This window comes from Phycodurus eques, chromosome 10 (assembly GCF_024500275.1).
Source record: "Phycodurus eques isolate BA_2022a chromosome 10, UOR_Pequ_1.1, whole genome shotgun sequence".
Taxonomy (NCBI): Eukaryota; Metazoa; Chordata; class Actinopteri; order Syngnathiformes; family Syngnathidae; genus Phycodurus; species Phycodurus eques.
This window is the reverse complement of record NC_084534.1, coordinates 8,810,708-8,829,101: the sequence shown is the minus strand read 5'-3', so window position 1 is coordinate 8,829,101 and position 18,394 is coordinate 8,810,708. Positions and strand designations below refer to the sequence as shown.

The window sequence follows — 18,394 nt, the reverse complement described above, 5'->3', positions numbered from 1 at the left end:
TCATATTTCCAGGTTTTCCCCCTCTCATTTGTAGTTGATTGTGACCAGATTTCTCATGCATCATCGTTTGCTGAAACAGCTTAATGATCATATTTTAAATTCCTTGAAAACTCAATGAATTACAAATCGATGAGCCCGCATTGATTGCCTCTCCAGACCTCCTAGATTATATATATATATATCAAGCCATCCATTTTCTGTACTGCTTATCCTCACCAGGGTCGCGGGCGTGTTGGAGCCTATCCCAGCTGACTCTGGGCCAGAGGCGGGGTACACCCTGAACTGGTCGCCAGCTAATTGCAGGGCACATATAAGCAAACAAGCATTCGCATTCACGTTTTTAATATATATATACATATATATATATATATATATATATATATATATATATATATATATATATATATATATATATATATATATATTAAAAATTGCCCCATCATGTTTTGTTTTCGTGGTTACATAACATGTGATTTCCTTATCTGGCCATAGATAAGTGGCATGGGCTCTAGCTTCCATTATTTGCCCATTTCCTGCTGATCACTATTAGGCCATGCTGTTGAAAACACAATTTCATGTATTTGCTCAAAGCTGTGTGGCATTTTGTTCCTTTTTTTTTTTCAAAAGAGTCTTCCTTCGATGTGACTGTTTCTTTGATATACAAACACAGAGGAGAGAGGCACAGTGACAGGACAATTTCGCGCTATCCAAGGTCCTGAAACAAAATTTATTGGAGTCGGGTAAATTCTCGTAAGCAAAACTGCTTCTGTGGTCTAATCTGTGAGCTCTGTTTAAACATCCACATGTAGGTCAAATGTCTGCATTGGGTCAATACTTAATACGGTTACATTTCATTTTTATCACCTAAATACTCTAAGCTCATGTATGCACTACAAGAAAGTACTGACACAGGACCAAGCAGTTTTTCCAATAAGAATAAATGTATGAGATTGGATACTCATCACCTTCGGCCGTTAGCACGCATCGAACTCCACTCAGTCTTAAGGGCCCTCATATACAGCACCATGCAATCAATTGGCATCAGCACACTAGAATATTCCCAGGGATGGGATACTTGTTCAGCAAGTCTCTTGGTGCTGAAAGAGAGAGGCGACCATCATTAAATCCTGTTCAAGGGGTGTGGAAGGATGGATTATATTTTCACCATTCACATCCCAATATTGATATCCACACAGCATATGCATGGAACGCGATCCAACTGTGGAAGGAAGAGAGGTGGTGAATGATATAATGATGATGATGATGATGGGTCAGATGAAGTCACCAAGGCTCCCTTTAGTCAGAATGACCCCCACCACGACCACCCCTTTAACATGGAGTGTCTTTTTTTTTTTTTTTTTTTAAACTTTCTAACACGTAACCCAGGGTCCCTCCAGTGGTACACGAAGGAATCACTGCCCAAGTATAGTTTGGTTGTAATTGAACTTCTTAGTGCAATACAATCCATTGATTTCCTATACCGCTTTTCCTCACTATAGGTTCCTTTGTGAGCTGGAGCCTATCCCAGCTGACATTGGCCAGAGGCAGGGTACAGGGTACCTGGACTGGTCGCCAGCCAATCCCACGGCACATTCACACCAATTTACAGTCTTCAATTAACCCCGGAAGCATGTTTTTAAAATGTGGGACGGAGGCAGAGTACCTGGAGAAACCCTCATACTCCTACTCATCGCCTTTCTCCTCTGTGCTTGTATATCAAAGAAACAGTCACATCGAAGGAAGAGATACTTTTGGAAAAAAAAAAGGAACAAAATGCCACACAGTTTTGAGCAAATACATGAAATTGTGTTTTCAACAGCATGGTCTAATAGTGATCAGCAGGAAAACAACACAGAAAGGCTGGACCCCAAATTGCTTAAAATATGCGCTTACCATAAGCTCAATACATTTGCATTTCTTCCTCACGAACTGTTTGTTTTGGAGATTGTATTGAACTTTTATGTGCAATACATTTTAATTGGGTCATTATTTCAAGTAGGTATTTCATTTTCCTCTACTTAAGCGTAGTGTCAATATGAAAATTGTGCTTATTGTCAGTGGATTACAATAAAATGAAACATACTTTTTTGGAACGCTTTGGCCTACTATGCAACTGTATTTTAATTAGGGATGGGCGAGTACCGACACCAGGTAGTTGATACCGGCCTTGTTTCAAGGTATCGGGTACTAGTGAAGGCTGACGATCGCATCCACCGATACTTAAAGCAAACAAATCTGACATCGAGTAAGTCCTCCTTACCAGTAGTTGGCGCTAGACTGTGGTAGTTTGACACATCGGCGAATCATCATGTGCGTCAGAAAAAAGAAAGGTCTTTGTTCACAACTATGGGTCGTTGTGTTCATTTGAATTGCGTGCATCAAAAGTACTCGTGGTATCGGTAATCGGTACTGCTGAGAACTCAAGAGTGAAAACCCGTACTGGTATCGGTCTGAAAAAAAACAAAGTGTTATCGAACATCCCTAATGGGTTGTGATGGTGGTACTTGATGTTAAAAGTTTGAGAACCACAGTCGTAATAACATTACAATCATGCGTTTGAAGATAAAGTACTGACTCCTCAACTCTTTTGGTGAGAGGCATCAAGCATTCACTTCGCTTTCTCGACATTGTACTGAATTGTCCCCTCTCCATCCCAATACTTCTTGCAAACTCCATGACATCAGCGGGAAAAAGATGTGGGTGGGGGTAGAGGGGGTGTACTCGCTGGTGCACTGGGCGGGCACTGTTGCACGTGTTCTGAATGGGAAGGACGGAGCACACATCTCACTTCTCATGACCAATCGATCCCCGCATGCCCGGGTGGAGCGACGGGAGCGCAACTATCGCCACTGCGCCAATGTACCGCCAACACTCTTCTCGGCGGCTCCACCGAGCTGTCACAAAGCGCCTCAAACTTCTGCGGAGTTTGTCTTAAAACAAAACACACACCGGCGGTGCCTTTGAATTGGTAGTTTCATATCTGCACTTATTTGTGTGACTTTATCCTCAATGCGATGTTGAGATGGGACTTTGCGAGTTGATCCCGTTTGGAGCACGTTGCTGTTCCAAGAACTCCCGGTTGTCAGAGGCTCCAACTCCCCGGTGCTCTGCGCGGGCTCTTCGATTCTTCTTCCCATCTGATTCGGTGCGTTTGGGTTCTGCAGGTACCAGAGCGGAGACACCAAAGAAAGGATTGTGAGGAAAATACATTGGAGTTTGAAGCAGAACGTCTCTTCTGGATAATTTCCACTTTCCTGCAGTCATGGTATCCGGCTTATAAATTTGGGTGAGTTAATTTTATTTTTCAATTCAAACAATGAACGTGTCAGAAGGGGACTTCAGTGTGGAGTGCTGACAGATTCATTCACGTGACCTCTCAGCTGAATGATGCATTTGTGTGCGCGCAGTCTGCTGAATTATGACAACGTATACATATTAAAAACAACAAGAAATCCGCGTAATTCCCGTGCGTAAAAGCGCACCGGTGACATCGCTTGAGTGGAGCGTGCGTGTGTCGCGACTCTGTGGACAAGACTGGGGCGAGATGAATGCGGTGTGTCCACGCCACCCATCTTAAATAAACGATCGGCACGGACTTCCATGCTGCTGAGCATTTATTGAGTGATCTGTGATGCTACCGATCCGCACAGCAGGCTCTACTCGGCTTCCTCTTTGCTTGGACCAAGAAGGGCTTTCGGGGACGGATGAAGATGAGGAGAAGGAGGGACAAGCAGCGCGGAGCCGGGGCATATCGGAGTCGAATAAGAGGCTGTTGAAATGAAGGCGTGTTGCAGAATGGGGCGGTCACATTCTATTGGACGGAATTTCCTCCCTCAGCTTGTGCTCTCTCACCCTCTTTCTCTGTCTTTTTTCCAATGCATGGTAATGTGCGCAGTAATCGTGTTTTAATTGTTATGCCCCCCCCCGCGCCCCCCACCCTCCGACCTCTTTCCCTCCTCCCCATTGTTGCTGTCCTGCTGCTAGCCCCTGCAATTTGTACTGTATTGAGCGCAAGTAATTATTCCCCCCATTGTCTCAACCACGCAGTGGTGCTCCACGGAGAGCGGTGTCATTAGTGCGGAAGGAGGTAGAGAGGGGTGGCCTAAGGGGGGACAAGAGGATGGAGAGGATCGGTCCAGGGACCTAATTCTCATTGACAGTCACATTAACACGGGAGCAGCACTCTTAATGTTGGGGCGATTACACTCTCCAACCTTGTCACACACGCACCCACACACACCTGTAAGAGGGCTGCCTGTATGTGCATCAGGAGATGGATCCTTCACTTTTCTTCACCCTTCTCCAGTTCTCCAAATCTGCCTTTAATTGACTTTATTGCCTACAAATGCTATAGATTGTGTGGCAACGGACTACTTTTGTGTAAATGAAGCTCTTCAGCTCACTTTAAATGATTTCCTTGGCACCAAGATGCCACCAGATGGGGTAGAAAAAACAGTGAATAGGTGAAATTTTCAGTGAATAACAGAATAAGACTCCCCCCCCCCCCCCAAAAAAAAAAAGCAAATTTGAAAATTTGTGAATGCTGAACCGCAAATATGTGTGGGTTCACTGTACTCTCATTTGCATCCCCACTTCCCTCATATTTTGCAGAATCTCCCACCAATGGGACAACTTGCTATCCTCAAAGGGCCCTTTGGTGCTACATGCCTCAACAGCCCCCCCTATCTACTAACCCGAGTGAGGGCTGTGCGGGATGACTGCCTGGCAATGAGTGCGTTGTGTGGGTTAGCGCTTGTGCACGAGGAGGCAGGGCAAGGCAGCAGCAGGGAGGTTATGAGAGGTGAGAGAAATCAGCCGGAAAGACAAAAATAAGCTTTGCAAGAGACATTGGGAAAGACATGTACGCTGTACGTGCGTGTGCGTGTGTGTGTGTACGTGTATATGTGTTCCTGTGCATGTTTAACTACAGGAGAGACAAGCACTAAGCACGTGAGAAGATGATCACACGTATGTGTGTGTGAGATGCTGTGGGTGATGCTCGATGAATTAGGGTGACAGCAGCGTGACAGATTGGAGATGACCTCCATACCCAGACACACACACACACACTGGCATGAACACAATGACTGTGATGAATGGATACTTCCTGACTGAGAGGGGATGGAGAAGAAGGGGGAAAAAAGAGCAGAGGGATTCTTTCATGAAAGATGGAGACAAGACTTCCATTTGTCCATAGCAGCATCCCGTAGCGCTCATTCCTCTCAAGCTTTTTCACGGCGTGTTGAGTCATAGTGTGTAGACGGGTGTCATTCAGCAGTAGTGAACAATAAGACCCTCGCTCATCCTCATGAAATGTACTTCAGAAGAACAGCATTCACATCCTCACACAAGTAGGAGACGCACGGCTGTAATATAGGAAGAACCGATAAAAAAAATCAATGACTGCTTTCCGCTTGTGTGTTTTCTAGCGCAGCCAAGAAGACCTTAATTAGACAGAGGTCAGGGCTCCTGGGGGTAAAAAGGCCAAAGTTCAGTCCTTGCTGTGGCAGGCAATAAAGACAACACGTGCTACTTTGGTGACAGGCTCGGTTTATTTCACAAAGCCATCATGAACCAAATGAATGTGACGCCATAAATTTACTGTTTGAAAATTTAAGGGAATTTTCATTAAAAGTCATTAGTTACCATCATCTTGTACAACAAATCCTTTTTCTGTATATTTCCAAGTGGTCTCACAGCAGGTGACGTAATCTAGAGGCAGTATAAATTACTGACCTCAATGATTGCACCTATAGCCTTAATTTCGATCAAAATACATTTCTCCTGAAAACCGCAAAACGCGTGAACACATGTTTCTTTAGGAGAAACGAAGAAAAACAACATCCATCTATCCCACTTGTCCTCATTAGGGTCACGGGTGAGTTGGGGCCATCCCATCTTAGTTTTGGTCAGAGATGGGGTAAACCCAACCAGTGGCAGGAGGATAGACAAACAAGCATTCACTCCAACATTCACAATGCTATGGACACAGAGTGCTGCAGCAGTTCCGTTTCCGCTGCCAGCCGACTCGCTCACGGCAGCGGCCAAGCTCAGTTCATTACGTTCACTGAAAAGATTTATTCTTTTGAATGAAACATTCGCGAATGAAAGAACACTAGACTGCACATGTCGGTCACGTGATCCATCCGTCCAGTTTCCGAGCCGCTTCTCCTCACTAGGGTCGCGGGCGTGCCGGAGCCTATACCAGCTGTCATCGGGCAGGAGGCGGGGTGCACCCTGAACTGGTTGACAGCCAATCGCAGCGCACATACAAACAAACAACCATTCGCACTCACAGTCACACCTACGGGCAATTTAGAGTCTCCAATTCATGCATGTTTTTGGGATGTGGGAGGAAACCGGAGTGTCTGGAGAAAACCCATGCAGGCACGGGGAGAACATGCAAACTCCACACAGGCGGGGCCGGGGATTGAACCCCGGTCCTCAGAACTGTGAGGCAGACGGCCACCGTGCCGACTCGGTCACGTGATACGTTTCTAAAAATAAGTCCGCAAACTAGCAAAAATGAGTATAAAAAACAAACGTGCTTCTTTTCAAAAGGAAAAAGGCCAGCTGAGGAGCCCGAAGAAATTAGGGCACAGACATGTTGGAAGAGAAAAGGGCTTCCCATGACCTGTACCCGCAAAGCTGGACGCATAAAATTGTACAATGATCTTCGTAAGATAAAATATCACCAAATATGGGGTTGAGTTCAACAAATGCCTGAGTGCTGTCATTGTATATATTTCATCATAATTTGTTTAACCTTTATTTTATTTTTTTTGCTGATATACCTGAAAAAAAAGTCATTATTTCATTATCAGGCTTTCGGGGTCCATTTTGAGCACCCGCGTTATTAAATATTGGTCCTTGACAGATAATGGCGTGTCATGCTTAGCAATAGTTTCCCAACTTGGGAGTCGCGCATGTGTAAGTGACTGTTGTCATTTTGGATGGAGCATCTCTGCGGACTTCGTAATCCTCCTAGTAAACTCCTTCTCACCTGCCTCAAGGTGAATTCCTTCAAACCTCCAGCTCACTTTGACCATGACAAATCTCCCTAAGTGATAGTAATGATTGTAATTGAGACGGCAGCATCTCTTCCCACAGTCCTCTATCTATCACCTTGCTCACATCTGCTATCTCCTCCAGCCCGTGTAGTTATTAAAGTGTGTGTCAGCCTGGGTGACGCCGCAACTCTGTTCGCTCCCCTCTGGCAGCTGGCAGATGTGTCCGTAACTGTGGGTGACAGTGCGACCATGTGGGCTTATGATAAGCTCCCAGCTCGCGCCACGGTATGTCTTTCCATTGTGAAGCCGGTACGAGGAAAGTGCAGTGGGGCCGGAGCCTAGGGCGCCCATCACAGCCACCCTCTAACAACGTGGCGCCGTGTGAGATGCAGAGCATGAAAGGTGGATGGGAGGAGGTGAGACGACAACACAGAGGGGCAGGAAAGGACCCCGGGGCTCTGAGGAGAGAGCTGCATTTGGATGGATGTGGGAGAGAAATCTTCAACAGAGACGAATATGGGTAGTCGGGACTGAGGGGGAAATCTGTCAGGGGAGAGAGTGAGTTTGTGTAAGTGTGTGTCTGTGTGCACTCCTAATGTGTGCGTGTGTGTGCTGGAGGTGATGGCTTTGTAATGAAAACAGAAGGCAGCTAGTGATTGAGGGTCTCCCTAGGTGGCTGACTGATGTCAGTCACCAGTGTGTAGCACCGTCCCTTGGGGAACGCTGCTTGGTGGATTGTGTGTGCGCTGTTATTTCACATTCGTCACTGCTGATTTAGCACTTTCCCACAAATCTTAACTACAATTAAATAGGCTGAGTAATGCCTGATCTTTTTTTTTTTTTAACAACTGTGCATTAGTAAGACTGTGTGTGTGTGTGTGCGTGTGTGTGTGTGATTGAGAGGGAGTTAGGGGACCCGAGTGTCTCAGGGGAGCAATGTGAACAAGGTGTCACGCTCGGCAGACCCACAGACAAATTAATTCGCTTATTGACACTAGTGACACGTCTCAGTGACTTTGTAAAATGAACAATTGATCAGGCTTCCTATCGCTCTCCGCTCCGTTTCAGTCGTTGTCTCTTTGTCTCTCTCTCTCTGTCTACCACACTCTATCGTTCTGACCTCTCTCTCTCTCTCTCTACTCTGACGTTCCACCAAAATGACCACTCTATCCAACTCCCCCCTTCCCTTTCTCTTCCCCTTACTCATTTCTTCCTTCTCTCAGGATCGGCTTTTCCTCTGGCCCTTCAGTTGACAGGCTTGACACGTACAGTAATCAATACGATTACGTGCAAGCTCATCATTAGCGGCAGAAGGGATTGATATAATCAAGTTGTGGGTTTGTCTCTCTACGTATATGCATAGAGATTGCAAAAGAGAGGGTTTGCGTCTTTGTGCATGAGACACAAGGTGAAGCGATAAATAGCCTTTGAGTTCTTCTGATTTGGCCTATAGGAGGGAATTCAGTGTTAGTACAGCTGACTATCAGAGAAAAATAACAGGCTCTGTGTCAAGGTTGTTTATTTTCTATACATAAAATTATAAACACACAGCTCAACCTTTGGCTACTACTTTCAATAGATTCATCATTACAGCCTCGGCCAGTAATTTGAATGGTTCTGTACAATAGTGCCTTTAAATACGGACACAAACAACCGGATGGTGTTGGAAATTTACTGACATGCAGACACTTTATATCATATATCAGTCAGAGGTGCCACACGATGGGTAGGCAAACCAGGCAAATGGGAGGATAGTAGCTCAATCTGTCAGAACTTGGGTTTTGTAGCCAAAGCGTCACGGTTTCGAGCCCCTGTAAGGGCAAAAATATAATTGTTGGAGAGATGCTAGTTTGCTTGCTGGCAAGTGTTGTCCCCACCACGCCAGATGAAGTAGTGCAGAACTCTTTGCGCGCCTCTCTCACTCGGACTCTCTTTGCATGTGTGTGAACAGGTTCTATATGTGGTGAGCAACACAAAGTATACATGAGGGACTATAAAGAGTCTAATAACGGAAACATTGAATTAAAAAGAAATTTCCCCGGGTTATGAGGTTGAGGCGGACCTGAGAGATGGCTGTTATTGGCCCATATTCATGAGCCAATGATGCCCCCCCAACCCCCACTCCACACACACTTTTACAGCCATTAAAACAATGACATTTCTTTTTAGCATGCCATCACACGCTTTTCCGAGATTCCACTTGAACCCATCATGAACTATCGGTGAGCACACACAAGAGCAATCACACACAGACAGCAAATGAGAGACATACAGCTGGTCTTGGTGACAGAGCTGATCCAATGTTCAGCAAGCCAGCCTGCAAAAATCCAATGACCTTGCATGCATTTTCCAAAACATGCAATGTAAGATGAGTAAAACTGTTACACGTTGATAATGTCGCCAAATTAAGAGGTAACACAGACCCCCGACGGAGAGCTTGCCCTCTGAGGTTCAGCATCACTCATGGTCCTTTTGGGTTGAAAAGTTATGAGCACACTCTGTGTCATAAAATAAAAATACCTCTCACTTTTTTATTCCTTTGTGGGAAAACAATGGGCTAAATCAGAGGACTGACAGTAAGGCTACTACAGTAGATAACGACTGTATGTATGGGACCTGTACTGACTCTGACCACCATATATTTAAAAGGCAACTTCAGCTTTAAGCGACACGGTGGAAGACTGGTTAGCACATCTGCCTCACAGTTCTGAGGATCCCGGTTCAAATCCGGCCCCACCTGTGTGGAGTTGCCATGTTCTCCCCGTACCTGTGTGGGTTTTCTCCGGGTACTCTGGTTTTCTCCCACATCCCAAAAACACACACATCTGGCGACCAGTTCAGGGTCTTACCCCGCCCCTCGCCCAGAGTCAGCTGGGATAGGCTCCAGCGAATGAATGAATGAATCTCAGCATTACTCCACTGGTCACCGCCAGCCATCGTTTTCCTAATTGTTGGCCATGCAGCTTCAAACCTATGCGTCAGTAAGGGGTGTGAGTTGTGGCAGGACAACGCGTGGGTACTTCACCATGAAAACACGCCTGCTCACAATGCCCTGAGCATCTGACAGTTCCTGGCCGAGAAGATTGCCATGCTTGCTTGACCTGGCTTAGTGTGATTTTTTTTGTTGTCCTTCTTTTCCAATCCTAAGGGTCATCAAGGGGACCTGTTCTAAAGATGTGGACGACATCAAGATGGCTGTGTTGACAAAGCTGTGGTGGATCTTGAAAGAATCTTTCCAGGAGTGAATGAAGGCATGGCAGAGAACACTGGGAAACTGTATTGGACTCTAGCAGGGGAATTACTTTGAAGGGGAAAAACAGCATTCTTGGAACTTGTCTGACACACCCCGTATACAGTATGTCATTGATCGGTGTATTTCAATGACGCCTGGCTCGCAGTGACAGGCTTTACTCGATCCATGCACTTACACTGCACTCACATTACCAGTTATCCGATTTACATCTGATCTTTATACCCACATGTTGGAGGCTTGATTCAGATAGAAAAAAATATCTGATTCCATGCACCTTTTCAGCTTACAGTTTCATAACGCCATAGTTCGAAATCCGAACTGGGTCACATAGCGTCCATTGAAACCTGCCACAATTTGGTTCAAAATGAAAGAAAACATTGCAAAACTTTAAAATAGTTTTAACACCTGACAAAAGCATATTGCCATTACACTAAATGAATATGCAAAAAAATATCAAAAATCTACCCAACTTTTTCACAGTCTGCTATGTAGGCTAATTTGATACTGACACATTGCACAGACATTTATTGTATAATGGTGTCTTTATGTGCATGAAACACAGAAAAAAAGATACTTTTTGCCATCTGACTCACTGCAGAATTTAATGCAGACTGAACACTACCTAAGAGTTTCATTTAATTCTATATCACAACAGCAAACAGCAGTCAGCAAAAAGTAAAAGAGTAACAACATGGCAAAAGTATCAATTTTGGAGAGAGCAACTGTCTCAAATTTTGAGGAAAGAAGCCTTGTTGAAAAATCTGTGTGTATAGTCATCTCATAGTGTCTTCTTTGCTTTCTACCTTTCTATCCATCATGCAGTGTAGAGGGACACTGACATTTAAAGGCCTTTTATTGCTTTATTAGAGTGTGCAGGATTTACGGCTCAGGCCCGCACTCTGTCTGTCAGAGAAGCTTGTTCTGATCTATGTCGACCAACGCCAGCTGTCTGAGCTTTAATGGACAAACGTGTAAAGAGGTAACCTGGGACCTGGCTGCGGTTGCACTCGTGGTGTTAGCGGGCCAGTGTTTATTAGCCAGTTAGTGTCTGTGTTTTTCCTTCCATAAAACAAACAACAGCCTACATTTTCCTCTCTTCCGCTAAGTGGAGATGTTATTAAAAGACGATAATGAGACGGGCAAGCCTGATAGTGTGACAAGCGCACTCGGGCAAAGGACATTCTAAAAGGATACATAATGATGAACCTTGTGTTTAGAGTTTGTGAGGGGATTTAATTGATGTTACATTTATCATCTTAGTATTGTTTATGTACTGTAATATATATATATATATATATATATATATATATATATATATATATATATATATATATATATATATATATATATATATATATATGGAATCCCCATGGACCGTGATTTTTGCAGATGACATTGTGATCTTCATTGAAAGCAAGGAGCAGGTGGAGGGACAGTTAGAAAGGTGGAGACATGCACTGGAAAGGAGCTGAATGACGATTAGCGGAGGTAAGACAAAATATATGTTCATGAATGAGAGGGATGGGGGGGGCGGGGAGTGAGGCTACAGGGAGAAGAGATTGCGAGGGTGGAGGACTTTAAATACTTGGGGTCAACGGTCCAGGGCAATCTTGAGTGTGGTAAGGAAGTGAAGAAACAGGTCCATGCAGGTTGGAACGGGTGGAGAAAATTGTCAGGTGTGTTATGTAACAGAAGTGGTGAGGCCAGCCATGATGTACGGATTAGAGACAGTGGCACTGAAGAGACAACAGGAAGCAGAGTTGGAGGTGGCGGAAACGAAGATGTTGAGGTTCTCTCTCCGAGTGACCAGGTTGGATAGGATTAGAAATGAGCTCATCAGATGGACGGCCAATGTTCGATGTTTTGGAGACAAAGTTAGAGAGCAGACCTCGATGGTTTGGACACATCCAGGGGAGAAATAGTGCGTATATTAGTAGAAGGGTGATGAGGATGGAGCTGCCAGCAAGAGAGCTAGAGGAAGACCAAAGAGAAGGTTGATGGATGTCGTGCGGGAAGACGTGAGGGCACTTGGTGTTAGAGAGGAGGATGCAGAAGATAAGCTTACGTGGAAAAGGATGACTACTTACTTTTCCTCAATTACTTTACTTACTTTACTAACGGGACAAGCCGAAAGTAAAAGAAGAAGGATTTGTTTATTTGTTCAAGCGGACCAATTCATGTGTCTTGTGCATGGGCAGTGACCTCAAGGCGACTGGCTGGAAGCAAAGGGTTGCGACACTCGCTAGTGTACTGCATTATAAACTTGGAGTGTACAACCCCAATATATATTTTCCTTTCTGGTGTTTTTTTGTGGTAATATTTTAAAAGATACATGTTTTTTACTCGGCGACACGGTGGAAGACTGGTGAGCACATCTGCCTCACACTTCCAAGGACCGGTGTTCAAATCCCGACTTCGCCTGTGTGGAGTTTGCATGTTCTCCCCGTTCCTACGTAGGTTTTCTCCAGGTACTCCGGTTTCCTCCCACATCCCAAAAACATGCGTGGTAGGTTGATTTGAGACTCTAAAAATTGGCCGTAGGTGTGAATGAGAGTGCGAATGGTTGTTTGTTTCTATGTGCCCTGCGATTGGCTGGCGACCAGTTCAAGGTGTAACGCGACCCTAGTGAGGATAAGCGGTACGGAAGATGAATGAATGAATGTTTTTAACCCCCTCCTCCTATGTTTGTTTTGTTTTGTTTTATTCAACTATTCATTTTAATTTATGTCAAAATGGAAATGATATATTTCTGTTGTTTTGAATAAAGAGGACATTTTGTTTTGACAATTACTGTATTATCACGTGACCGACCTCGATAAATTTACCTTTGACTTATTGAACAAAAAAATGCGCGGCCTTTTAGGATTTGTATTTGAGTACCACTGCACTATACTGTGCTGCTTGGGTACAATGGTGCAAGGAGATACTGTATAAAACATGAAATGAAATGAAAACATCCACAAAATGTCAAAAACAAGAGATGGAAAGTCCATTGTATATTATACGAATACATTGAAGAATGATACAGTATGTGGAAGCCTAGAAGGTAAAGACCATTCAAATGTCTCCATTGGAGTTATCCCGAATTGCTTAGTGAGAAAGGGTTTGTATATGTAAATTTGATGATGTCAGGAGATCCTGATATGTATGACAGCTCGCGCAACAAGAATGGAAGGTGCAGGCCGCTCAGTTGAGTTGTAATGGTACCTTGGTGCCGAGGCCATTCTCAAGACTTGCAAGTCAATAGCGCAGCCAGGTAATGTTCCTGCATTCAGAAACTCGCAAGCCTCCCACCTTGTTCTCCCCACGCGACCATTTCACCAGATAGAGACTGGTCCAGCTAATTGCTTGTTACCGTATTGGCAGAAACACACTGTGTAAGTGTGCCTCGAGATGGAGGCATGAAAAACAGGTGTTATGAGTCTCTCGGATGACTATTGATCAATTGAAACACACACCAAAATATGATATTATTTGACAATACTTGATAGTTGTCCAAAATTTCATGTATTGTGAAAGTTTTCTCTTTCTGGGCAGTTGATATTCATTTTGAATACAAATTCCTGGTAGATCATGTCCCATACAGTTTGTGGATTGTTGTTTTACGACAATCCAGACATTCGACATTTCAAGGTTATGAACGGCAATACAATGAGCTAGTTTCAGCAGTGGCGTAAGAATACGTTGTGACGCGGCACAAACACGCCACTCTCATTTACCTTGGTACTTATCCATCCATCCATTTACTGAGCCGCTTATCCTCACAAGGGTCGCGGGAGTGCTGGAGCCTTTCCCAGCTATCATCGGGCAGGAGGCGGGGTACAACCCTGAACTGGTTGCCAGCCAATCGCAGGGCACATACAAACAGACAACCATTCGCACTCACAGTCATGCCTACGGCAATTTAGAGTCTCCAATTAATGCATGTTTTTGGGATGTGGGAGGAAACCGGAGTGCCCGGAGAAAACCCACGCAGGCACGGGGAGAACATGCAAACTCCACACAGGCGGGGCTGGGGATTAAACCCCAGTCCTCAGAATTGTAAGGCAGAACCTCTAACCAGTCTTCCACCGTGCCGCCCCTTGGTACTTACTGGTTTTCATTTTACAGTTCACTATTCATGACACAGTAATATTTTTCAAAACGTTTTTTTTCTGTAATTATGACTTTACTGTGGTGTTCGTGTAGGTTAATGACTACGGCGTGTTCTTATGTATAAATGCAGGTGACTTCGCTGCAGTAAGCACAAAACTCGTGATAAGACAAGGACGCCAAGTATGTTTAAGTTTTGGTTCACATTAACACCTTTGAATGTACTATATATGCCTACTTTCCGTTTGACAACTACGTTAATAAACATTTATTTTTTTAAAATTTGCAAAAAATGTGTATCACTGTAAACCTGGAGTAGTCGAGTTTGATTAAAAAAAAACAATTCATACTCGTAACTCATTGCCTTAAGATGACTAAGTAATGACAATCATTTGCCCACCTTTTATTTAACTTAGCATGTTAAGTATACTGTAAGTCTGGATAAGTAGACTCTACTTATTCTACTACTCATTTGGTAATGAGTAGTAGAATTCTACTACTCAGGTTGGTAATTAGGTAAGTAAATACAGTAGTTTGAGTGACAATAATACTTTGTGTATGGACATGCTCTATTTAAGAGTGGCTGTTTTCATATTAACCCATTGCCTCCAATGTTATGGTGTGAACCAAGATACTGTGGTCAAACAAATGTATGTAGGCTCTGCATGGCTCATCCACCCAACTTAACATCTGCAGAAATGGGAAACGCTTCGCATACTACAATATATCATTCCTTTGGGCTTTGTGCTCTCGCCAGTTTCATTTTCAATATCTTTCCACCTAAAGGGAGATACACTTCGTTTTACACTAATATGCTTTTTGTCTGGTTGATCTGCGGCCTGAGAATCAGACTGCTGGTAAACTGGCGTGACTCGTTGATGGCTGTCATTCTCACCGAGTTATTACTTTCCACAGATGTACACGTAGTGGAGCTCAAACAAAGCCCATATATCACGACCTTGCTGGAATTTTTGTGCTACAACATTGGATTCACACTCTTCATTCAGTAGCAGTATTGTGGCAAGCCAATGCTGGCATGTTTATTGGCCACATAGGTTAGAAAGCATCTGTCAGTCTGAGACATTGTTAAATATATGCTGTTCAACGAAAGGTCATTTATGGATTAATTAATAAATCATTCATGCACATTGACAACATTTGAGAAAGAGACCACCAGTGATTCTCCAAGTGTGGTACGAGTACCACTAGTGGTACGCGGGCTCTTTATAGTGGTACTGTATGTGAAATAATCACTGAATTAAATGCAAATAAAATTTAAAGAATTTATTTAAAACAAGAAATACATTCAAACATATTAGACTGAAGCTTGTAGCTCGGCAAAGCACAGTTCAGTCGTATTAAACTTTTAAGTATAGCACAATACATTTGCATTTAATTTTTAAGAACTCTTTATTTTCAAACAATAAATGTTTCTATTTAACCTTTACGTGCAGTATTTTTTCATGTAATCATTAAGTAGTGTTTTTTTCTTTTACTATATTTAAGCATAGTGTTAATGTTCAAACTGTGGATTCTGTTGTTAGGAGTGGGCTTACATTAATAAATACAGGAATAAAATCTTTGCATTATTTTAGATGGACACTTGCCTGGTACATGACTGTATTTTAATGTTGGTCATGATGATGGTACTTGGAGATGTAATCATTTTTTGAGGTGGTATGTTTGACAACCAGAGTACATTCTACAATAAATACCGGATCGGTCAGTGCGGTTCTGCAGTGGTTAGCATGTCTGGCTCACACGAGAGAGTTTTTGGGTTCAAATCTCAGCTCAGGACCTTATGTGGCGTTTTCGTGTTTTCTGGCTTCCTCCCACATTCCCCAAATATGCATGTTAACTTAGTTGAAGACTGAATAATTCAAAATGCAATCAAAATGCTCCGGAAGACCCCGTGGCGCAGATTAAAAAGTTAATGATGTCCGCGCTCAAGATACAGCACGATACAGTCGACAAGATTACCTTTCACCGTGTTCACCGATTGGGAGGCCCTCTTCCCATCATTGCAAAGTTTGAACACTTTCAGCAAAAAGTGTTTGTGAAATCAAAAGGTCGTTTGGCTCAAAGGGACTTTGTTTGGAATGAACGACCAGTTCCCCAAAGAAATCAACGAGAGGCGTAAAATCTTGTACTCGATGATGAAGAATTATCGTGAGAAAAGCAAACAAGGGTGGCTAGTTCTCGATAAGCTGTATGTCGACGGCCAACTGTTTCGTGATGCCAACACCCTGGCTCTTCTAGAAAAGTACTTCTCTTGATCTGTTGTCGTTATTAATTGTCAAAAGCGTATTGTATTTTGTTTCATTCTTTCCACTTTTGCTTCGACAAATGAAGAAAAAAAAAAAACGCAATCACGCATGCCACCAGCATGAATTCTCACTCCTATCTGTCTGCTTTCCTGATCTGCTTGTTTCCACACACACTAAGCACACAAGCCGCTCAAAACTCTTCTTGAGCACTACAAACAACCACCACACACCATATTATCCCCTTGTCACTAATGTTTGCTTTCTATGTCCAGTGTTTGTTCGTTACCCTTCTATGTATACTGCTTTGCCGTACTTAAATATAGCATCTCTATCACCCTCTAGAAATAACATTTGTCAACACAATACCAAAAAATCTCCCGAAAATTGTCAAAACAACAACAAAGAATACATAGTACCCAATCTATTTAAAATTACTATACACACATCCATTATATGTCACACTTAACTTTTATGTCAATGGCATTTGATCGCAGGAAAAATTATGGATTATATCACTAAATTTAATTTTATGAGTCTCAATACTGGCGGCACGGTGGGCGACTGGTTAGAGCGTCAGCCTCACAGTTCTGAGGACCCGGGTTCAATCCCCGGCCCCGCCTGTGCGGAGTTTGCATGTTCTCCCCGTGCCTGCGTGGGTTTTCTCCGGGCACTCCGGTTTCCTCCCACATCCCAAAAACATGCATTAATTGGAGACTCTAAATTGCCCGTAAGCATGACTGTGGGTGTGAATAGTTGTTTGTCTCTATGTGCCCCGCGATTGGCTGGCAACCAGTTCAGGGTGTACCCCGCCTCCTGCCCGATGACAGCTGGGATAGGCTCCAGCACGCCCGCGACCCTAGTGAGGAGAAGCGGCTCAGAAAATGGATGGATGGATGGATGGAGTCTCAATACTAGTTCATAAAAGAGTACCTTTTACAATAAACAGTACAGTAGCAGATCCAGAAGGCCGATACATAATTTTACAGGCTACAATATTTAACAAACTTTACACAATTGTCAATGTGTACGCTCCTAATCAAGATGATCCGGCCTTTTTTCACATGCTCTTTTCACACTTGTCAAACTTGTCAGCCAATCCTACAATTATCATGGGAGGTGACTTTAACCTTCGCTAAGTCCCCTAATGGAGCACTCAAATCTCAAAAATAGCAATTTTCCCCAACACTTTTGTCAGTCATTGTGCATGCGAAACGGTGCCAATTCACTTGCATGTGTCCGCAGGCACACACCACTGGGACTTTTTCGCTGGGTGTAGGACCACTCACTTTTTGCAATAAATAACTCATAATATGCAAATTGCTTGGGTATGCCCTCACTCACACTCTCGTCCTAAAGACCTTTATAATTTACGTAGTCACTCCCACCACACTTCAGTTGTACAGCCAGGTTCATGACCCTTGTCACCCAGTCCAGGGTGTACCCCGTTTATCTCCCAAACTCAAGTGGGATAGGCTCCAGCTCATCTGGTACCCTGATGAGGACAACCGGTATAGAAAATGGATAAAATATATTACTGATAGACCACTGAAGGACAGTAGTAGTTAAAATATACAGTGCAGTGTATAGACTGTACTTTTGGAAGCATTAATAATTTCAGCACACAAACATTCTTATGGACATCTGAAATTGATAGGAGTGCAGTACACCGCTAGGCATTTAAGAGGGGTTTTACAGTAGCTGACTGGCAACACTGTCCCTTATGCTTATCTTAACTTCACTCAGCATACATCAGGACGGACCGGGATATCGCT

The 18,394-nt window shown here is 43.6% G+C and overlaps 1 protein-coding gene across 1 annotated transcript in view; it reads left to right on the top strand.

Moving 5' to 3' along the window:
* Positions 1-3,197: 3,197 nt before the first annotated feature.
* Positions 3,198-18,394, top strand: part of tafa4b (TAFA chemokine like family member 4b) — a 53,006-nt gene continuing 37,809 nt past the window's right edge. The window contains exon 1 of the mRNA XM_061687341.1: positions 3,198-3,286. The gene's annotated coding sequence lies outside the window, so the exon portion shown is untranslated. The remainder of the gene's footprint in view (positions 3,287-18,394) is intronic.